We start from the raw sequence: 13,976 nt of genomic DNA on the forward strand, positions 1-13,976 counted from the left end.
TTATAAATACAAGAAAATTAATTTATACTATGATATGCATTTTAATATGTAAATGCTCAGGCATAGCTACATTAGCAGATGTAATGAAATAGTCTGGTGCTTGCATTTAGACTTAGTATTGTGAGCAAAGAGTGACAAATGCAGACATACCCACGTTGTATTTGTAACTCAAACACCACCATAGCCTAGCATTGGTAGTAGACAACTTTTGGGAAAATTCTGAATAAAGAAAATATATCAAAATTCATATGTAATAAAATAACAGACTGAACAGATTGAGCTTTGTGAAAATATATTTGCATGACAAGAAAAATTACCAAGTCAAAAGGTAAATGACAAATTGAGAGAAAATATTTTCAAGATCTATCACAGATAAAAGACTAATATCCCCAAATATATGAAGAACTTATTTAAAAAAAAAAAATTAGGGGAGGGACACTTGGCTGGCTCAGTTGGTAAAGTATGTGACTCTTGACCTCCAGATCATGAGTTTCAAGCCCCATGTTGGGTGTAGAGATTACTTAAAAATAAAATCTTTTAAAAAATGAGAGGGGGCAGGGGATCCCTGGGTGGCCCAGCGGTTTAGCGCCTGCCTTTGGCCCAGGGCACGATCCTGGAGTCCCGGGATTGAGTCCCGCATTGGGCTCCCGGCATGGAGCCTGCTTCTCCCTCTGCCTGTGTCTCTGCCTCTCTCTCTCTCTATGTCTATCATAAATAAATAAATCTTTAAAAAAAAAATGAGAGGGGGCAAAAAGACCAAAAACCCAGTAGAAAAATAAACAGAATACAGGGATAATTCGCCAAAAAAATAGATTATATTCCCCTAAAGCATTTTAAAAGATATTCAACTTTTCCCGTAAGAGAAATGTAACTTACAACCATGATGAGATACTATTTTTCACCAATGAGATTGGCAAAAAAATAGTATAATCCCTAAAGAGGGCACATATTACAATAGAAACAACATATGCATTTACCCTTTAACAAAACAAAGGCAATTTTAATAACTTACCCTGAACATAAACCTGGAAGAGTACAAAAAAAAAATTTGTGCAAAAGTCAGATACAAGGTTATTTATTGTGTTATTGTAATTGCAACATATTAGAAAGGCCCCAAGTACCCATATATAGGAGATAGGTTGCAGACTACGGTACACTCACACATTCGAATAATAAGTAGCTGTAAACAAAGAATAAGAAAGATCTCTATGAATACATATGGAGTGATTTCCAGGATACCTTAGCAAGGGAAAGATAGGAAACTGCAAATTATTTACATGTAATATGCCATTTTTTATGTAAGAGAGAGGAAACAATACATACATATACATTAGAAACAGTAATATATAAACCTTAAATTTACACAATGTTACATGTCAAATAGATTTAAATTAAAACAAAATAAAACAAAAAAGAATAAGATCTTGTCTCAATGAGTACAGTAGCTGCATCCCAGGACAATTTAGAGTATATTAAATCCTTGTAAATATTCTTTATGTTTCCATGAAAAACAGAATTAGGTTCTAGTTCATATATCACAAACAGGGTTTTCACTAACAGGATATGTTGGAAATGTTCAAAAGGATGCAGGAGCATTTTATACATTGTTGGATGCCTGCCTAGCAGCCCTGACCCTTTTCCTCAATTCCTGTTGTGCTACTAAGAAATTGTGATAACCCTAAACAATCACATTATCAGCTGAAACGTGTTCCCCAAACAGATATCTTAAAATCCTAACCTCCAGTTCCTGTGAATGTGATATTATTTGAAAATACTATTTGTAGATGTAACCACGTCTAAATGAGGTCATACTTGATGAGGGTGAGCCAGTCCATTGGATTAGCCATAGCGATATTCTTATAAAAAGGGAAATTGTAGGGGGAGAAGGCCATGGGAAGATAAGGGTAGCGATCAGAGTGGCACATCTATCAGCCAAGGATTGCCCACCAGGACCAGGAGCTAGGAGAGAAGCAGACTCTTCCTCAGAGTCTCTAGAAGGAACCAATCCTGCCAATCCTTTGCTTTCAGACTTCTAGCCCCTGGAACTGTGAGAGAATAAATTTCACTATCTTAAGCCACCCAGTTTGCAATACTTTGTTACAGCAGCCCTGGGAAGCCAATATAAATGTCTTACACAGCACAGTGAATACACAGTTGCAAACCTGTCTTTGTGTCTCCTTCCTAGCAGGGCCCAGTTCCCTGCTCAGACAATACCTGTCAGCAGTGCCTTCCCCCAACATCTTAATCCAGGTACCTCCCACCCCTCCTGCTCATCCCTTTATCCTGCTTAAATTTGTCTTCCCCTTTTCATTACCTGACATGATATAATTTATTTGTTTTCTTAGTCATTGAATGTCTTCTCAACTAGAATGTAAGTTCCAGGCAAGGGCAATTTTGGCTTGTTCACTGCCATTCCCCAGCGCCCAAAACAGCCCTTGCCCACATAGGAGCCACACTGACATTTACTGAACTAGTGATTGAGGATCTCCTTTGCAGAGAGAGGACAAAGGTACAGAATGGCTTACCTGGAAAAAGCAAAGAGAGATATCAAGAGCACCTGCGAGCCAGAGGACTTGGAGGAAAAGCAATTCAAGATTTTTCAGTGAAAGTTGGATGTGCAAGCTCTTTGGGGCACAGGACGTTATCGCTGATTGCAGATGTAATGTGCAAACATGCATATGCTCGACTGGCAAGCATTGGAGCCAAAAAAAGCGACATCTGTCACATTTGTTTGAAGCCAATCCAAGTAGACTGAACATGCATTTAGAGAGCTCCAAAAGCTTTTATATCTTGTACGTGCTGTCAAAGACAGTAGGAAAAAGTGTGTTGGCAAGAGAGAGTACATACTAACCAGTCAAATTTGCGCGTGTGTTAGGTTACACGCAGGGTTTCACAGCCCCAGCTCCCAAAGTTGACACTTTGGGTCAAACAGTTGTTTGTTGGTGAGGGCTTCCCTGTGCATGGTAGGACGATTAGCAGCATCCCTGGTGCCATATTACAGTAGCACCCGTCTTCTCAGTTATGACAATCAAAAGCATCTATAGACATAGCCAAATGTCCTCTGAGGATCTGGGGGCAGTCACTCTTGGTTAAGAATCAATGAATTAGGGATCCCTGGGTGGCGCAGCGGTTTGGCGCCTGCCTTTGGCCCAGGGCGCGATCCTGGAGACCCGGGATCGAATCCCACGTCGGGCTCCCGGTGCATGGAGCCTGCTTCTCCCTCTGCCTGTGTCTCTGCCTCTCTCTCTCTCTGTGACTATCATGAATAAATAAATAAAATCTTTAAAAAAAAAAAAAAAAAGAATCAATGAATTAGGGGTGCCTGGGTGGCTCAATTGGTTAAGCAGCTGTCTTTAGCTCAGGTCATGATCCCTGGGTCCTGGAATGGAACTCCAAGTCATTGGCCTCCCTGCTCAGCTGGGAGCCTGCTTCTCTCTCTCCCCTTTTCCCCACTTATACTCTCCCTCTCTCTCTTTCCCTCTCAAATAAATAATCTTTAAAGAAGAAAAAGAAGGAGGAGGAGGAGGGGGAGGAGAAGGAGAAATCACTGAGTTACGTGTGATGCTTGTCCATTCCTCCTTCTTTCGCAACCCCCTTACCACTTCAAGATACACACACAGACACCACAAACAGTAGGACAACTCTCCCAACCCCCTTCAAATGATGATTTATTCCTATATGTACTCTTACTGAATACATCTTTGGGATTTCCTGATGTCATCTTTGGTCAACCATCACATTAAGAATCTCTAGCAAGGAACGCCTGGGTGGCTCAGTGGTTAAGCATCTATCTGCCTTTGGCTCAGGTCATGATCCCGGAGTCCCGTGATCAAGTCCCACATTGGGCTTCCATGGGGAGCCTGCTTCTCCCTCTGCCTATGTCTCTGCCTCTCTCTCTGTATTTCTCATGAACAAATAAATAAAATCTTAAAAAATAAAAGGAATCCCTAACAAAACACATCTCATGCAGGTGTGCAGTTTCCTTCTATATTGAGCCTAGACTTGCTTCAGCCAGTGGGGCATCAGCAGGCATGATGGTGCAAGCAGAGACTTGTTAGACTTTTATACATTCAGGCTTGTCCTACTGGAGCATTGCTTTCTTAGAACCCAGTGCCATGTTAAGAAACTCCAGCTAGACTGACAAAAGATGAGAGGCCACGTGATCAGAGGCACTGGTAGGTGAGAAGCCATCTTAGATATTTCAGCCCCAGGTGAGCTTTGGCCAAATGCAACCATCAGTGAAGTGACCATGGCTATACCCCCGCGAATGGAATGTTTAGCAGTGGAAAGCAGTGGAACTGTTTAGCTCAGCATGGTTAACTCACAGAATTATGGAATTTAGGAAGTCTCTTTTGGTTTAAGCCAATAAATTTCGAGGTAATCTATTATACAGCAACAGATAATTGAAACATTTGATGATTTGAAAAAACATCATTTATTATTTTATTTTATCTTATTTTATTTTATTTTATTTTATTTTATTTTATTTTATGTATTTGACACAGAGAGAGAAAGAGAGAGAGCACAAGCAGGGAAAGAGGCAGGGAGAAGAGAGGGAGAAGTAGGCTCCCCCACTGAGCTGGGAGCCCGATGCGGACTTGATCCCAGGATTCTGGGATCATGACCTGAGCCGAAGGCAGATGCTTAACCAACTGAGCCACCCAGGTGCCCCCATTCTTAATTTTTAGACCACATTTTACAATTTCAATGCTCTTGAGGTTGTGTCCATTTTATCTGTATAGTGAACATACTACGTAACAGTGTACTTACTATGCTTATGTTTTTCCAATGACATCACATTGCTAGCTTGAAATTGGTCCTGAATAGTAGGAGTATTTATATTCTACAAACCAGGGCTCTTTCTTTTTTTGTCCAGAGAGTCAGTTGTTGAATTTATCAGTACATCATCGGTACTCTCCTTAGAAGGGCTTAAATAATAGCAATACTACAATATTTAGGAATGTGTGTGTGTGTGTGTGTGTGTGTGTGTGTGTGTGTATGTGTGTTAAGGAGAAATAAAAGGGATCATCATGCAAATGATGAATTCCCTTCATAGCTTAGCAGCATATGCTTTGAGAATACAGATGAAGGCAGCACTACGGATTTTCTGGATGTGCAAGTTTTTACCAGATTATTGTTTCATGTATATCTACAGTGCTAAGTAATGGTCATGGAGCCCTCCAACTAATTGCTGTGTGTTCTACTGCCAGTGAGAAAAGCATGATGTGGTTGCCTGTTTCTTGTCTGTGGATAATAATCAGCAAAGTCTGTAACATTCTGGGTGGTTTAATAAAGAAAGATACAAAAAATAATAATAGCAATAATAATAATAGCTAGCTTTCACCCAGGACTTCTGTGTGTCATTGCTGTTCTAAACTCTTTATAATTCAAAAAATAAATAAATAAACTCTTTACAATTCTATGGGGTTGCTCCTATTATAACCTTGATTTTACAGCAGAAGAAATAAGGCATGGAGAAGTTAAATCCTATGCCCAAGGTTAGAGCACTAGTAAGTAATGGAGCCAATGGACTCAGGCAATATACTTATGGGGATAACAGGGTGGAATATGTGAAATTATGACTCTGAGTTCGCAGTATTCATGAGTTAGAGGTTTTAATTTAATGCAAAATTCAAATTGTTCAGTCCTATGGGAAATCTTCACAGCATTCTCCAACTCCAGAGCCTTCTGCCCAGGGAGGCCTTTGGAATAGGCCACTACAAGCAGAGCAACATGCTTCTAAAGCCTGTATGTGAAGAGGCAATCCTGCTGTACATACCCTATCTTATCTTTCTCTTTCCTCCTGCACAAAGTTGCTTGCAATATTTTTCAAAGCCATCAACCTAATGAAAACAAAAATTCTTGGGTAAAGGGGAGAAGGGAGGGATGAATAGGTGGAGCACAGAGGATTTTTAGGACAATGAAAATACTCTGTATGATGTTATAATGTCCAAACCCAGACAATCTACACCACCAAGAATGAGCCATAATGTAAACCAGTGGCTCTGGGAAATTATGATGTTTCCATGTAGGTTAATCAACTGTGGGATCCCTGGGTGCCTCAGCGGTTTGGCGCCTGCCTTTGGCCCAGGGTGTGATCCTAGAGACCCGGGATCGAGTCCCACGTCGGGCTCCCTGCATGGAGCCTGCTTCTCCCTCTGCCTGTGTCTCTGCTCCTCTCTCCCTCTCTCTGTGTATCTCATGAATGAATAAATAAAATCTTAAAAAAAAAATCAACTGTAACAGAGGTGTCACTCTGGTGGGGATGTTGATAATGAGGGAGACTGGGCAAGTGTGGGATGTTGATAATGAGGGAGACTGGGAGGTATATGGGAAAATCTATATAGCTTTCTCTTAATCTTCCTGTGAACTTAAAACTGCTCTAAAAAACTTTTTAAAAACTTACTTGGAGGGCTTCTGGGTGGCTCAGTGGTTGAGCATCTGCCTTAGGCTCAGGCTGTGATCCTGGGGTCCTGGGATGGAGTCCCGCATTAGGCTCCCTGCATGGAGCCTACTTCTCCCTCTGCCTATGTTTCTGCCTCTCTCTGTGACTCTCATGAATAAATAAACAAAATTAAAAAAAAAAAAAAAAAGAAAACCTACTTGGGAGCACCTGGGTGGCTCAGTCAGTTAAGTGTCTGCCTTCTGCTCAGGTCATGATCCCAGGGTCCTGGGAGCCTGCTTCCACCTCTGGTTCTGTCTCTGCCTCCCTCTTCCTCTATCTCTCATGAATAAGTAAATACAATCTTAAAAATAATAATAAATTTTTAAAATTCTTTAAAAAATTAAAAATTACCTGGGAAACATGTTTTTTACTGTTGGGTAAGGCCACATAAAAATCAGAAGAGACTGGAGAACCCGGTCTGTTTGGTGCGGATTTCTTGCTGATCATGCTCACTGGGCTCTGTGGCCTCTTGGCACACACTGCCCGGAGTGGGCACTAGAGGAAGGAGGCCACGCTGCCGTAGAATACTTTAATGCACAGTAAGTGCTTTGCTCAGTTTGCCTTCCTCCCTTACAGCAATTAAAAATATTTTACTCATGGTTTACTGGCATCCTGTCACACTTGATTGATAGCCTGTCCTCTGAGCTCACAAATGTTATTAGGAGCCTGTGAATCAAGACTAGTTGTTCAGTCCTGTGGGACTTACTCTCAGCCCTCTCTGACTCCACTGTCCTCTGCCCAGGTGGGGCCTTTGGAATAGGCCACCACCAGCAGAGCATAATTTAAAAGTTTTAGCTTCCAATAGAACCTTTCCACGTGGTCTTTGACGAGTGCCTACAATAGTACACTTAGATATTAAGTTCCCTGCCATATAGTTTGAATATAATTTTTTACTTTTATTTTTAAAATTTTTTAAAATTTTATTTATTTATTCATGAGAGACACAGGCAGAGGGAGAAGCAGGCCCCATACAGGGAGCCTGCTGTGGGACTCGATCCTGGGATACCAGGATCATGCCCTGAGCCAAAGGCAGGCACTTAACCGCTGAGCCACCCAGGCGTCCCTGAATATAATTTTTTAAAGCCCAACTGTCAACAATAGAGGGATGATAAAATTAAGCCACATCTGTAAGGTGGGATATATTGAAGTTGTGGCTAAGATGGAGGTGGTTACAGGCTGTCTTTCTTAGGACAGTTGTGGGCATGATAGGGGCCAGGAATTCTGCACCCCCTCCTCCCCTCCTGCCCACGTGGAAAGGCTGTAAAGACTGGAAGCTTGCAGCCACTGCCCATTGGGTCATGGAATTCTCTCAGGTCTCCTCCTTCCTTTAGCCTGCAGGAGGCCTTTTAGAAACCACAGTCTATGTCAGCAGTTTCTCATCGTCCCTGGGAATGATCCTGCTGCCTGTCAAAATCAACATCACATTTCGCTCTCTGCTTTGATACCCTACCGTTCCAGCTGTAGTTGCCAAATCCTTTTGATTACACAAGAAACACCGCCCTTGGTTGCTTTCATGTATGTTTTATGAGAACACCTAGCCATGAATATTTATTTAGGCAACTTGGAGCACGTCTCTTTGATTTTCCTTCTCTCTTCTGAGTCATGTTAAAAGGGGGAGGGGGAGGTGCACAATGTCATAGTTCACCTGTCATGGCTTTTGCCTTATCCCCCTCTTTCCCGACCACGCCAAATGGCTGAGTCGCCTAGGAAATGGAAAACACTGCTGCCTGGGTTTGCATCAGTTAGCAGCATGACACACACTTCTGCTTCACTGATGAAATGCAACCCGTTTCTTTGCAATGTCAGCTTTCCTACACAATATGTCAATGGACCCTTGTCATCTAATTGTTGCCTGTTTGGATTCCCTTTATGGTGACTGCCTTGATCGACCCCTTCGTCACTTTTGCCTCAAGTGGAACAGCTCACACCCTCTTTCTGTCTCAAGCCTCAAACTATTTTAAGTGATCTTTCTCACACAGTCAAAGGGATGTGTCTAGAAACCATGAGTTTCCCTAGAATCTTTGAGAAGAAGATTCAAGCACCTTAGAATGGTAGTCTGGGTCTTTTTTTTTTTTTTTAGATTTTATTTATTTATTCGAGAAACAGAGAGAGGGATAGATGTGGGGCTCAATCCCGGGTCCCCAGGATCACACCCTGGGCTGAAGGTGGCACTAAACCACTGAGCCACTCGGGCTGCCCTAGATTATTATTATTATTTTTTTTAAGATAAGTCTGGGTCTTTTTTTTTTTTTTTAAAGATTTTATTTATTTATTCATGAGAGACACAGAGAAAGAGAGAGGCAGAGACACAGGCAGAGGGAGAAGCAGGCTCCATGCAGGGAGCCCGATGTGGGACTCGATCCCAGAACTCCAGGATCATTCCCTGGGCCGAAGGCAGGCGCTAAACTGCTGAGCCACCCAGGCATCCCAAGTCTGGGTCTTTTATATTCTGACTTTTATATGTATCCTCACTCTTCTGCCATTCACTCACATAATAATAATAATTGTTACTGGTATTATTATTGAGGGTTTTCTAGATGCTAAACTCTTTACATGCATAATAACTCCTTGTGTATCCTGGGCTTTAATTACACTAAGCATTTCTAGTTTCTAGAAGGGTCCACGTTGTTTCACAAAAGCCCCTGACTTTCTGCAGATGCTGTTTCCATTCCTAACTTCTCTGCCTTGCTCATCTTTCCAGACTCAGCTCATGTATCACCGTCCTGAGACCTTCTCTGATCCTTTTTTTCTAATTATATCTATTTTAGAAATAGAAAGCAATGTTTTAGCTTAAATAACCAGTGTATAGTAGACAGCAGTCCAGGTAAGTTTCTGCAACAATTAGAACAAGAATATAAATGCTGCCAGAACAGAATCTTCTTTTACTATTTCTCTCTCTTTTTTTTTCCCCTGGAGTTTCAGCTACCCTCTCTCAGACTGGCCATCACCAAAAAGTTGGAGCTACTGCCTCTGGCAGTTCTCAGTCTTTGTTACCAGAGAGGAACTGAGACTTGCCATCCTTGGTCTCAACTTTAAAAATCCAGAAAGGGTACCTGGGTGGCTCAGTGGTTGAGTGACTGCCTTTGGCTCAGGTCATGATCCCAGGGTCCTGGGATGGAGTCCCTCATCAGGCTCCTTGCAGGGAGCCTGCTTCTCTGGCTGCCTGTTTCTGCGCCTCTCTCCCCCTTCTCTCTCATGAATAAATAAATAAAATCTTTTTTAAAAAATCCTGAAAAAGAGCTCTTTTTGGCTCAGCTGAGTCAGGCCCCACACCTGAGCCAATCATATGACCAGTAAGGAGTGGGCTAGGAGCATTTCCCAGAAGTGTGTGTAACAGGACATTTAGGCAAAATTATCCACTCATACCTTCCTACCATACCCTCCCCCAAACCCACTTCCTCAGTGCTTTATTTTTTTTTAAGTCCTCTTAACATCTTTGTTTACCAACACTCCTTTTAATGTGCAAATAAACCCTTTTCCCAAGGAGATAAAACAGAATCTTGTTATAAAAGTTCCCAGAAAAAAAAAAAAAGTTCCCAGAGATTTTTATCCCAGGCTAGCAATAAATTATTTTCTGGTCCAGGCAATAGGTCTTTTGGAAGAATTCAGAACCATACCAATCTGGTGCAGGAAAAGCAGAGTAAGATAATGGAGCCAGACAGGTCTACATTTGTTTTATTTTATTTTACGTTTTTTATTATTATCATTTTTTAGTAATCTCTACACCCAATGTAGGCCTCAAACTCACAACTCCGAGATCAAGAATTGCATGACTGAGCCAGCCCGGCCCCCCAACATTTTAATCTCGCCTCAATAGTTACATGACCTTAGACAAGTAAATAAGCACTCCAAACCTTGTTTCCTTGTGTGTTAAGTGGGGACAAAATTATTCTATTAGTCAGGATGGATTACTTTATGCTGCAGTAACAGCCTGGCTGATCCCAGATGCATGAACAATAAATGCTCATGGTTGAATGGCACAGAATTTTGGTGATTGTTTTTTCACAGCAATGTTGCAGCTACAGATAACTAATTTAGTAGGATTGCACTTCAGGGCCCCTCATGTTTGGATGGAGCTACAGTTCTGGTAATGAGTTGGGAGTAAAAGTTACAGTGACATTTCTGGGCTAGAGCATTGAATTGCTGGCATGAGACCCCCTAGAACTCTCTTTGTCCGACAGCAACCAAACACTTTTGAAATGGCAACTCCCAACAGCTGTGTTCCCCTAGAGACTAAGATGGGCTAAACACACTGGTAAATTGTTTTAAGCCGTCTGAGTTTGGGAGTTGTTACTGTGCATAACTTAGTCCGGCCTCCCTTAATGAGGTAAGAAAGGGTATTTGAAGAAATTTGCTAGGGATCCCTGGGTGGCGCAGCGGTTTGGCGCCTGCCTTTGGCCCAGGGCGCGATCCTGGAGACCCGGGATCGAATCCCACGTCAGGCTCCCAGTGCATGGAGCCTGCTTCTCCCTCTGCCTGTGTCTCTGCCTCTCTCTCTAGCTGTGTCTCTATGAATAAATAAATAACATCTTTAAAAAAAATAATAAAAATAAAAAAGATTTAAAAAAAAAAAAAAAAGAAATTTGCTAAAGGTTTTTAATTGTTTTCTACTCGGTGCTCTTTGAGAGACTACAGGAAATATTTGAATTGTATTTTTAGTTACCATACTGGTTTGATTTGCTTGCTCACTCCTTGACTGGCCTAGGTTTAGACAACTGAGTGCCAAGCAATAGCTGCCCTTTACCTCCTAAATATCTTGGGATTTTTCCCAAACAGAGTTTTCAGATGTTGAGTAATCCAAATATCCACTAAATACCCTTTAGCAAAGTAGACAAAGTGGGAGTGCTTCTTCTCTCTCCAGATTATATATTAACACAGCAAAAAATAAGGCATCCAGCAGGAGTACCTGGGTGGCTCAGTGGTTGAGCATCTGCCTTTGGCTCAGAATGTGATCCTGGGGTGCTGGGATGGGGTCCTGCATTGGGCTCCCTGCGGGGAGTCTGCTTCTCCCTCTGCCTGTGTTTCTGCTTCTCTCTGTGTGTCTCTCATGAATAAATAAGTGAAATTTTTGAAAAAAAAAAAAAAAGAAGAAGGCAGAAGTAGGGTAAGCAAGAGGGCAAAGAGAAAGGACTTTTCAAAGAAAAACCCAAAAATCCCTTGGATACACATAACTTTCCATTCCTCTGAGATGTATTTGAAAAACATACAAAGAAGAAAACAGGAACATTTCACAAAGAGGAAATCTTTGTGATCTTGGGTTAGGTAAAGATTTCTTAGATATGACACCAAAAACCCAATTCATAAAAGAAAACACTGTTGGGGGCAGCCCCGGTGGCGCAGCGGTGTAGCGCCGCCTGAACCCCGGGGTGTGATCCTGGAGAGCCTGGATCAAGTCCCACGTCAGGCTCCCTGCATGGAGCCTGCTTCTCCCTCTCCCTCTGTGTCTCTGCCTCTCTGTGTGTGTGTCTCTCATGAATAAATAAATAAAATCATTTAAAAAAATAGAAAGAAAACACTGTTGGGTTGATCTGCATCAACATTAATATCATCTCCTCATTGAAAGATATTGTTAATAAAATGAAAAAACAAGCCAGAAACTCGGAGAAAATATATGCAAAGCACATATATGATAAAGGGCTTATATCTAGAATATATAGCTCTCTCAAAACTCAATAAGAAAAAAACAGCCCAATTAAACTTTGGATAAAACATTTGAACAGATACTTCACCAAAGTTATATGCAGAAAGCAAATAATCACATGAAAAGATGCTGAACATTCATTCTGGAAAGGGAAATTAAAATCACCATGAAGTACCACAACATTCCTAGTATGGCTGTGATTACAAACACTCATCACAGATTTGGAGCACCTGGAACCATCCTACACTGTTGGTGGGGATATTCAATGGCACGATTACTTTAAAAAAAAAAAAAAAGATTTTCTTTATTTACTTATTTGAGAGACAGAGAGAGCATGAGTGAGGGTAGGAAAAGGGAGAGAGAGAAGAAGGCTCCTGGCTGAGCAAGGAGACCTACACCAGGCTCTATTCCAGGACCCCAAGACCATGTGACCTGAGTGGAAGGCAGATGCTTAACCGACTGAGACACCTAGGCACCCCTGGCACAACTACTTTGAAAACATTTGATACTTCCTTAAAAAGCTAAGTATATACCTACCATATATGGCCCAGCCATTCAACTTCAAAGAATTTAATCACCAGAACTGAAAACAGTTTTGGTATTTACACAAAGACTTGTATAGGAATGTTCATAACAGCTCTATTTGTAATAGCCCCAAACTGGAAACAATCCAAATGTTCATCAAAGGTGAATGGATCCATTCACAGTGGTATATCAATACCATGGAATACCACTCAACAATAAGAACATGTGAACTGTCGATATACCCAACAACAGAGTTGATTCTCAAAATAATTATGCTGAATGAAAGTAGCCAGGCCAAAAGAAAAAAAAAAAAGCGTACATAGTTTAGAAACTATTTATTATTTATTTATTTATTTATTTTTTGGAAAGAATTTTTTAAATTTTTTTTCAGACTTTACCCATTTATTCATGGGAGACACACACACACACACACACAGAGACAGAGAGAGAGAGAGAGAGAGAGAGAGAGGCAGAGACACAGGCAAAGAGAGAAGCAGGCTCCATGCAGGGAGCCCGACGTGGGACTTGATCCCAGGTCTCCAGGATCAGGCCCTGGGCCGGAGGTAGGCACCAAACCGCTGAGCCACATGGGCTGCCCAGGATCTATTTATATAAATGTCTACAAAATATTAACTAAGAGACAGAAAACATTAGTGATTACCTGTGGGCAAGATGGGGTGGGGATAGAAAGAGAATGAACTGCAAACAAGCAAGAGGAAGCTTCTAGGGGCGATGGGTATTTTCATTACCTTGATTATGATGATGGTTTCACAAGAGTATATTTATGTCAAGTCATAAAATACAATTTAAATATGTGTGGCTTATTGAAAATCAGTTACACCTCAGGTAGGCTGAAAAAGTATATTTATAGGATGCATCAGTTATTGACTGAGTAATGATTCAGGAAGAAAGTAGCAAATGGTCTACCAACTTGGATAACTCTAGGAAATTAGAACAAATAGAAGGCTGGCAGCCGCGGGTGCATGTCTCTTCAATTGCCAGCATGACCTTCAGATCTGGCCCAACTCAATCTAAAGATAAGTGCAAAGTGGAATCCAGAAGATCTGTAATATGGAAACCTTTTGTCACATACCTGAAATTGAATAGGATAGTCATATGGGCTGTGATAGCCCATATAAGCTGAACTGCAGGCAGGTTAAGCCAAAATGGTTCAGGAAATCATTCAGCACGTTTGTCTCTACTACTGATAAAAATGTTGCTTGGTTACCAGCATGGGATAGAAATGTGAGAAATAACCTGTTTCAAGTTAGACGCCCATATGCTTAACACCCTAAGCTTCCTGACTAATAACGCAAACGTTCATACACACAATTTGTTATCATCTCAAATCCAATAAATAAAAAT

General features: G+C 41.3%; 1 long non-coding RNA gene across 4 annotated transcripts in view; it reads right to left on the bottom strand.

Moving 5' to 3' along the window:
• LOC140603788 (uncharacterized) overlaps nucleotides 1-13,976 on the bottom strand; it is a 39,336-nt gene that overhangs the window by 5,343 nt on the left and 20,017 nt on the right. For 3 of the 4 annotated variants that reach the window (XR_012006778.1, XR_012006777.1, XR_012006775.1), the window contains 2 exons: nucleotides 2,526-2,799; nucleotides 1,041-1,180 (listed from right to left, as the gene is read on the bottom strand). This is a non-coding gene — a long non-coding RNA (uncharacterized lncRNA). Of the gene's footprint in view, nucleotides 1-1,040; nucleotides 1,181-2,525; nucleotides 2,800-13,976 lie in introns of those variants that run through there. The other variant, XR_012006776.1, reaches the window with a different exon arrangement.

This window comes from Canis lupus, chromosome 14 (genome assembly GCF_048164855.1).
Source record: "Canis lupus baileyi chromosome 14, mCanLup2.hap1, whole genome shotgun sequence".
Classification (NCBI taxonomy): domain Eukaryota; kingdom Metazoa; phylum Chordata; class Mammalia; order Carnivora; family Canidae; genus Canis; species Canis lupus.